We start from the raw sequence: 9,837 nt of genomic DNA on the forward strand, positions 1-9,837 counted from the left end.
ACCCAGGAGAGGTTTACAGGAACCTCTGGTAGTACTCTGTCCAATTTTCTGAGGAACCGCCAGACTGATTTCCAGAGGGTTGTACAAGCTTACAATGCCACCAAAAATGGAAGAGTGTTCCTCTTTCCCCCACATTCTGGCCAGCATCTGCTGTCACATGAATTTTTAATCTTAGCCATTCTGACTAGTGTGAGGTGGAATCTCAGGGTTGTTTTGATTTNCATTTCCCTGATGATTAAGGGTGCTGAAAATTTTTTTCAAGTGCTCCTCAGCCATTCGGTATTCCTGAGGTGAGAATTCTTTGTTTAGCTGTGAGTCCCATTTTTTTAATTTGTGAAACACATGAATCTCAAAAAGAACGAAGACCAAAGTGTGAATACTTTGCCCCTTCTTAGAATTGGGAAAAAAACCACCAAGAGAAGGAGTTACAGATACACAGTTTGGAGCTGAGATGAAAGTCTGGACCATCTAGAGATTGCCATATCTGGGGATCCATCCCATTATCTGCTTCCAAACGCTGACACCATTGCATACATTAGCAAGATTTTGCTGAAAGGACCCAGATATAGCTGTGTCTTGTGAGACTATGCCGAGGTCTAGCAAACACAGAAGTGGATGCTCACAGTCAGCTATTGGATGGATCACAGGGCTCACAATGGAGGAGCTAGAGAAAGCACCCAAGGAGCTGTGGGGATATGCAACCCTATATATGGAACAACAATATGAACTAACCAGTATCCCCTGGAGCTCGTGTTTCTCCTTGCATATGTATCAGAACATGGCCTTGTCAGCCATCATTGGAATGAGAGGCCCATTGGTCCTGCAAACTTTATGTCTCTTAAAGGGGGAACGTCAAGGGAAGGAAGTGGGAGTGGGTGGGTGTGGGAGTTGGTGAGGGGTCATGTTGGGGTCTTTTGGGATAGCATTGGAAATGTAAATGAAATAAATACCTAATTAAAAAAATAAAAATAAATAAATATTTACAGTAACTGGGAATATTAATTATGGAGTTTATATAATTACCTTGCCTATCTCTTTAAAACTGTATATGTAATAAACATTCAGTATGTGTCATTTTAATGGAAGTTTTCTAGTTTAGAATCATCTATTGTATTATAATAAAATAACCTTGAGAATAATTAATGAAGCTTTGGGGAAACAAGTTATAATAGCTATAGAATTTTAAATAAATACGATTTATTGAACATAAAAATAATTTTTATTTCCTGGAAATTACTATACATTATGGTTTATTATTACCATGTATTATTGTTTCATTGTGGCACATTGACACAAATGTAGCATGTACTTTACTGGTATCTGTACCACCATGACCCATGTCTGTTGCCCTTCTTGCTGCTGTCTCATTCCTCCATTCAATCCACCTTCTTCTCCCTTCAAGACATTCTGTGTCATGCTCAATTTGAAACTCAAGAATGATATTTTTCTTTAAATTTTCTAACTATAGGCTTCACATTTCCTTTATTCCTTTATCCCTTCCCAATTCCTTTATGCCTTTTTAGAAAAATAAACTCTCACTTTCTGCAGTTTTTTACTTTTAGACTATTCATTTATTTTATTTCTATGTATATGCATATTTTATTAATAATTATTGGTTATTTTATTTCTTTGCATTTTAAACGTTATCCTCATTCCATGTGTCCCATTCAAACCCCCGCAGCACAATCCCCTCCCTTCGGATTATATAAGGGTGTATGACCATCCATGCACCCACTCCCACATTACTGCTCTAACTTTCTTTTAAGCAATAGCATCAAGCCTTCACAGGACTTAGTTCCTCCCCTCCCATTGATAACAGATAAGCCCCCCCCCCCTATGTTATATATGCAGCTGGAGCCATAGGTTTCTCCATTTGTATACTTTGGTTGGTTTTTTAGTTCCTGGGATTTCTGGGGTGTCTGGTTGGTTGATATCATTACTCTTCCTAAGGGGTTGCAAACCCCTTCAGCTCCTTTAGTATTTCTTTACCTCCTCCACTGGAGTTCCTGTGCACATTCAGTGGTTGCCTGCAAACATTTGTATCTGTATATGTCAGGTTCTCATATTGTCTTTCAGGAGACATCCATAACAGTTTCCTGTAAGCAAGCACTTCTTGATATCAGCAATAGTGATTGGGATTGGTGACTGCATATGGAATGATTCCCCAGGTCGGACAGTCTCTGGATGGCCTTTCCTTCAGGTTCTGCACTACTCTTTTTCCCTGTGTTTCCTTTAGACAGGAAAAATTCTGGGTTAAAAATTTGAGAATGGGTGGGGTGGATCCAACCCTCAACTGGTGGCCATTTCTAACATCTGAATATGGTTTCTACTGCCTCTCCCCTTGGTTGGGCATTTCAGTTAATGACATCCCAGTTTTGTCCTGAGAGCCGTTTGCTTTCCTGGCATCAGGGACTTTCTGTTGGCTACCTCCTGTTTAACACCTCCCATTGCTACACACCTCTCTTTAATTTATTGACACATTGTATATCTCCATAATCTCCCCTCACACTTGATCCTGCCCCTTTTTTCTTCTCCCCTTCTCTCTTTCTCCCAAATACTTTTCATCCTCTATCTCCTGTGATTATTTTGCTCCCACTACTAAATATGACTGAAGCATCCACACTTGGTCTTCCTACTTCTTGGGTATGGTCTGTAAGTTGTATCATGGGTATTCCAAACTTTTTACCTAATATCCAGTTATCAGTGAGTATATACCATGTGTTTTCTTTTGTGACTATGTTACCTCACTCAGGATGACATTTTCTAGTTCCATCCATTTGCCTGTGAATTTCATGAAGTAATTTATTTTAGTAACTGTGTAGTACTTCACTGTGTAAATGTACAACATTTTCTGTATCTATTCCTATTTTGAGGGACATCTTGTTTGTTTCCAGCTTCAGGGTATTATAAATAAGGCTTCTATGACCATAGTGGAGGATGTGTCCTGGTTATAGGTATAGGATGTGTCCTTGTTATATGTAGGAGCATCTTTTGATTATATGCCCAGTAGTGTTATGGCAGGTTCCTCAAGTAGGACTATTTCCAATTCTCTGATGAACCATCAGAATGGTTTCCAGAGTGGTTGTACCTGCTTACAATCTTCGTGAAACGAAGGAGTGTTCCTCATTCTGCATGTCATCACTAGTGCCTGCTGTCACCTGAGTTTTTGAACTTAGCCATGCTGTCTGGTATGAGGTAGAATCACAGGGTCATTTTGATTGGTATTTCCTTGATGACTGAGGATGATGAACATTTTTTAGGTGCTGCCTACCCATTCAAAATTCCTCAGTAAAGAATTCTTTATTTAGCTCTTTACACGACTTTTGTTTTTATAGATTTTTTGGTTCTCTGGAGTATAACTTCTCATGTTCAGGAAGGAGAATCAGAGTAAAGTATAAGAAATAATCAAGATGAAGGGAAATGAATAAGATAAAAACAAAGGAAAGAACACAAAGAACTAAATTAAGTAAGCTTCTGTTGTTATAAAAAATTAAGACAGTCAAACACTTAGTCAGTCTAAGTAGAAATTGATGAGAGAAAATCCAAATTAACAAAATCTGGACTGAAAATAGGGTATCAATTATCATTAAGAATCATAAGGGCATTCATTGAAATTTTGTACTCAATTAAATTGGAAAATCCAAGAGAAATCATTAGTATTCTCAATAGATATCACTTAGAAGGGAGGTAAAATATGGGTTTTCTGAGGGGAAACTGGGAAGGGGTATAACATTTGAAAAAAAATAATAAATATTAAAAATTAAGGATATATATACTAGAAAAACAGAAACATGAATAGATATAAAGCAAAAACTTTCAGATTTTGGAATTTTGTCCAAGTGGTATTCAAACTCTGATATTATGAAGACCACAATGGAAACTTAAATGTAATATGTTTGGCAATCCGGACTCCATCAACATGGTCACTGAGAGGGAAGGTTTCCATAGGCACCCAGAACTTATAGTGGAGAATCATTTAGAACATTGGAGAAAAACTGTGAGAATAGGAGCAACAATGGACAGTGTTGGTAATCTTAAATCACTTCTGCCAGGATACAGCTGTCTCTGAATGCAGATAAAGCAAAAGAACTTATTCAGAAGAAGGCTACAGGAATTTTTTTAACTGAAGGCTACCCTATTATTCATCTTTTGGAAAGCAAAATACTCAGATCAAATAAATAATGGCACACTTACTTTTTAAATACTTTAATTTTTTTTATTTTTTATTACACTCCAGATTTTATTTTCTTCCTGTCCCACCCTCTGACTCTTCCACATCTCGTACCTCCTCCCTGCCCCCATCTCCACAAGGAAATCCCCACTACCCACCCACCAGGCCTCTAAACTCTCTGTGGCCTCCAGTTTCTTGAGGGTTGTGTGCATGTTTTCTGAATGAACCCTGACCCTGCAGTCTTCTGCTGCATTTGTGTTGGTGGATTCATATCAGCTGGTGTATGCTGACTGGTTGGTATTCCGGTATCTGAGAGATCTTGGAGGTTCAGGTCAATTGAGACTATTGGGCTTCCTAAAAGATTGCTCTCCTCCTCCTCATCTTCCCGGATTTCCATAATTGAAACTCAGTGGTCAGCATCTTCAGTCTGCTGGTTGGGGGCAAATATCTGTATCTGACACTTTCAGCTGCTTGTTGGATCTTTCAGAGGGCAGTCACAATATGCCACTTTTTGTTAGTGTTCTATAGCCTCAGTAATAGTGTCAGGCCTTAGGACCTCCCCTCGAGCTGCATAGACAGGGTCCTCTCCATTTCCATTCCTGCAGTTCTTTCAGCGGGAACAATTATGGGTCAGAGTTTTGAATGTGGCATGGAAAACTCCTCCCTCATTTTTTTTTTTTTTTTNTTTTTAAGAAAAATTGAAGAAAATGCAGTCGTGGGATTGAATGTCCTCTCAGTGGATGAAGGTTTGCTATATAATCATAAGGACCTTAGTTGTGAACCCTCACACTGTTTGACATGCTATCATTACTTATTCCTAGAAATGGCTGTACTGGTACACACTATCTAAATTAGGCTGATCTTGGACACAAAATCTGTTTCCTTGCCTATTTAGTCCTGGGATTAATGATGTTTGCCAACAATTTTGTAGGGAAACTGTTTTTGTGTATGCCTGACTTTAATTGATTAGACAATTTTCTCTTGGTATCCATTTGTTCTTCATGAAACATAACTTTATCCTGGTAGTATTCATAAACAAAGTGCTAGAATACATGTATATATCAAATTTTTTGGATTTCTACCTTTTTTAAATTTTGGTCAAACATGGCTGAATAAAATGAGTTACAAAAATTTTCTGCTTTCTGGAGAAAATCAAAGATTTGTTGGAAACCTAGGTAACTCTTCAGAACTAGGGAGGTCATGAATCTTAGCGGAGAATCTGCTGTTGACAATTTACTAAACCAGCATTATTCCACACTACATGGTAAATGTTTATCCTTATACGCGCAAAAAACTATTGCTGTCACAACTCTCAAGAGACATATGGCTTGAAACAGATCAGTTCAGTTACTGAGAAAAACCTGATCAAAATCCAGAGAATAGGAGAGCATGTGGTACCTATCCCTATCTGTTTCATCCACAGGATAATACCTCATAATGCTCAGAGATCAAAGTGGTGGACATTACAGAGCACCCAGGAACTAAGCCACCAACTAATGAGTACACTTATAGGGTCCCATGGCTCCAACTACATATGTAGCAGAAGATGGCCTTGTTGGACATCAATGGCAGGAGAGATCCTTTGTCCTGGGTGGGCTCCATGCTCCAGTGTAGGGGAATGCCAGGGAGGGAAGTGGGATTGGGTGTATGGGTGTTTAAGCACCCTCATAGAAGCAGGGGCAAGAAGAATGGGATAGGGGTTTCTGGAGGATAATTCAGGAAATGGGGTAACATTTGAAATGTAAATAAATAAAATAACCAATAAAAATAAAACAAAGGGGAGAGCAGGTTGAAAATATGGCAAGAGCCTGAGAAAAAGGACGTTTGCTGTGAGAACGCCTCCTCCTACAATTGGTAGAAATATACCAATGATGTCTCATAAATGTGGTACCTAAACAAAANTGGAAAAGGTGATGCTGATTGACATGGGAACATGGAAGTGTTTAACTTCATGAAAACTCAACAATATGCAGAGAACTATAGACAACCAAGGAATGCTGAAATTGGGAGAGATAATCTACCCAAGAGAAAAGATTTTCAGATGGTAATGCAACACCAAGAGTTCATCCCTGAAGTATTTATACATACAAGTTTTGTACTAAGTAATTTTTATTTATATATTTAGAACATTCATAAATGCATACTATGAATATGAAAGTGTTTGAGGAGTGTGCATGGGAATGATTGAAATATTGAATGAAAGGGGGAAGTGATATAATTATATTTAAATCTTAAAAGTAAAACGTTTTTCTTAAAATTAAACAAGTTACAAAGGAAAATATTTTCCCAGAATATTTTCACGTTATTATTATGAAATTTTTATTAGATTATACTAAGTGTTCTAATGATTTCTATTTCTTCCCATGACAGCAAGTTTTTCCTTTTATTCCTAATTCAATAGAAATTAATTCTGACATGTATGTTCGTTTGAGGAGCATTTTAAATTGGGGCAGGTTAGATGTTTCAAAGTTAGCAAATAAATTGAGGGCAACTGTCTTAGTTAGGGTTTTACTGCTGTGAACAGACACCATGACCAAGGTCAGTCTTATAAAAAACAACGTTTAATTGGGGCTGGCTTACAGGTTCAGAGTTTCAGTCCATTATCATCAAGGTGGGAACATGGCAGCACCCAGGCAGGCATGGCACAGGCATAGCTGAGAGTTCTATATCTTCATCCAAGGGCTGCTAGTGGAAGACTAACTTCCTGGCAACTGGGGTGAGAGTCTTAAGCCCACACCCACAGTGACACACCTACTCCAACCAGGTCACACCTATTCCAACAGGACCATACCTCTAAGTGGTGCCATTCACTGGTCCAAGAATATACAAACCATCACATTCCATTTCCTGGTACCCAAAGACTCCTTTAAAAACATGAGTTTATGAAGGCCAAATTTAAACATAGTATAATGCAAATGCATTTAGTCCAACTTTCAATGTTGTCATAGTCTATAGGAGTCTCAACAATGTTAAAAGTCCAAAGTTCAAGGGCTCTTCTGAGATTCATCCAACTAATTCACTGTCATCTCCAAAGCAAGGCAGGAAACCAGTTGGGCAAACTCCACACTCTGCATCTCCATGGCTGATATCAAAGCAGTCTTCAGATCTCCATTTCTTTTTCATCTTTGTTGCCTGCAACAAACTGCTTTCTCCTGGGCTAGTTCCACTCCCTGTTAGCAGCTTTCCTCAGCATGTATCCAATGGCTCTGGCACCTTTAACATCTTTGAGTCTCCAAGGAAATTTCAATGTTAGCTTCTTGTTTCAGTGTCTGGGATTCAAGTTGGTCTTTTCGACTCCTCCTATGGGCTGGCATCACTTCTCCAGCTCTGCCCTCTGTAGCACTCTAAACTCAGGTTGGTCCACTCAACTATGGCTGCTTCTTGGTGATCATCCCATGGTACTGACATCTCTTACACACTGGTGTGTTCCACTCCAACCAGGCTTCACCAATAGCCTTTCATAGGCTCTCTTCATGGTGCCATGCATCAAATCCTTTGCCTGACACCTTCAGTCCTGGGCCATCAGCTACAGCTGAGGCTTCACCTTCTCCAATGGCCTTCTGTGACCTCTCACAGTGACAAGCCTCAGCTGTTCTTTATGACACCTTCATGCCTTCAAAACCAGTACCACCTGGGTGACTCTTACTCATTACCAAGTCCAGCTGCAGCATGAGGTAAAACCTTGGCTATCTTTGAAACACAGCTTCTTTGTGCTCCCAGAAAACAACTCCCAGATTTCAAGACATTGATGCTTGTCTCTTCTTAATCATTGCTAATGTCTTAGCTCCAGCAAACCAGCATCAATTGTCCCAGTAGTTCCTTTAATTCTTAACTCTAGAGCCAGAGCCACAGGGCTGATGCTGTCGATTTCTGCTGCTTACAGGAACTAGAATATGATCCCCTTGTACTATTACATTATCACCGGCTTTATGTTTTCTAAATCCTTCACTGCCTAAGCTTGACTTTCCTGGTTCTTGCTCTGTAGATTGACCTTGAATGCAGAGATCAGCATGCTCGTCTCATGGGATTAAAGGTGTGTACCAGCATGCCTGGATCTAAATTGATTTGGGTAGGACCTTGCCCCAAGGTCCCACTCCCTTAATCTGTTATTTCCTAAAACACAGGATTTTGCTCCACTTCACTTCCTAGTATGGGTTTAATACTCGAATCATATATTTTATATTTTGCCTTTCTAAGCTTGCTGTGCTTGTTCAAACTTCTTTTGTGAGACTTAACCAGAGAACAAAGTCTCTGCTGGGCTTTTTTGAAACTTCCTTTGTCAATGCAATTAATGCAATTAATCCAACTCTCTTCACCTTAGCCTCATGCAGACTTTTCAGACAAGGGCAAAAAGTAGCCACATTCTTCACCAAAATACCACAAAAACTAGTCTTTATGCCACATACTGAAATTCTTCTCCTTTGAAATCTCTTGGGNCAGGTCAACACAGTTCAAATTACTCCCAGCAACAAAGTCTTCCATATTCCTTCTAGGATGACCCATTAAGCCCCATTTAAAGCATTCTGTAGCCTCCCCACCCCAGCCTGGGACCTGCTGGCTCAGGGGTGGAGTTTCCTGCTCATTTGTTCTGCCACGCCCACTGCTGGATGGTGCTGCTTTGCTGCTTGGAGCCACACACATGTTAACCCTGCTACTGGACCCCGATTTATTTGGTGGGAAATCGGGTTCCACCCCCTTCCTTTATAAATGGATGTTGGAACTAGTAAAATGGGGGCTTTGAACAGGATGACCTTGTCTTGGCCTTGTTTCTCCTTCCTCCCTGTCTAGCTTCCTCTCTTTTCAGCTCGGAGCTGCCATCTCAGTGGAACTGTTCATGTTGTGAGCTGCTGGCCCGCCCCCAACAGTTTGGCGCCACAACTGGGACCTGAAGAATGGCAGAGGGATGCTAAGAGAAACACTGTTGGTGTGGAGCTCCACAGGAAAGGCAAGGATCTTCATATCAGGAACCGGAGCAAAGGACAGGTACACATGCTAACGCTAGCTTAATATTTCAGTTTTGTAAAGTATTGCTGAGGATGTGGTAGGATTCGAATTAAGCTTGAATCAGTGCTAACCCAATGCTGGTTCTGCTTGGGTCAGCAGCGTGTTAATCGGAAATAGAAACGGAAATAGGTGGTGTGCCACAGCATTTTAGGGAGCTGCTTAGGTGGAAGAAGAAAGGGTTTAAAGTTATGGATCAGGCGGATTGCCCCAGTTTAAATAAATAAATTAAAAAAAAAATGCATCTAGAGGAAGTAAAATGTCCCAAAAAGCAGAGAGAAATTTCAGGAGTGGCATGCTTTGTTCTCTCTGGACTTTATAGGAAGAGCACTGTGTCCCCTTTTGTGTCTTCTTTAATGTCTGGTGCACCAATCTGTTCTCGTGTTCAATTCATGTATGTTTGTGTCCAGTCTGTATGAATGAATGTTCTATGTTTTATGTTGGATAATAAAGATGGTATAAAAAACTTTATCTGCAAAGCTGAGAGCTTCCACGTGCTTCAGCCAGGAACCAGACACATGGCAGGAGGGGCCCTGCTGGAAAAATTGTTTGTTTTAGAAAAAAGGGGCTTGTGCACAGCCTCTTAGTTTGGAGTAAAAAAATCTGATAAATGGTTCATGATTAATGTGTTTGACAATGGTAAAGTGTTTTTTTATTCTATGATT

This window comes from Mus caroli, unplaced genomic scaffold (assembly GCF_900094665.2).
Source record: "Mus caroli unplaced genomic scaffold, CAROLI_EIJ_v1.1 scaffold_18387_1, whole genome shotgun sequence".
In the NCBI taxonomy this organism is placed as follows: Eukaryota; Metazoa; Chordata; class Mammalia; order Rodentia; family Muridae; genus Mus; species Mus caroli.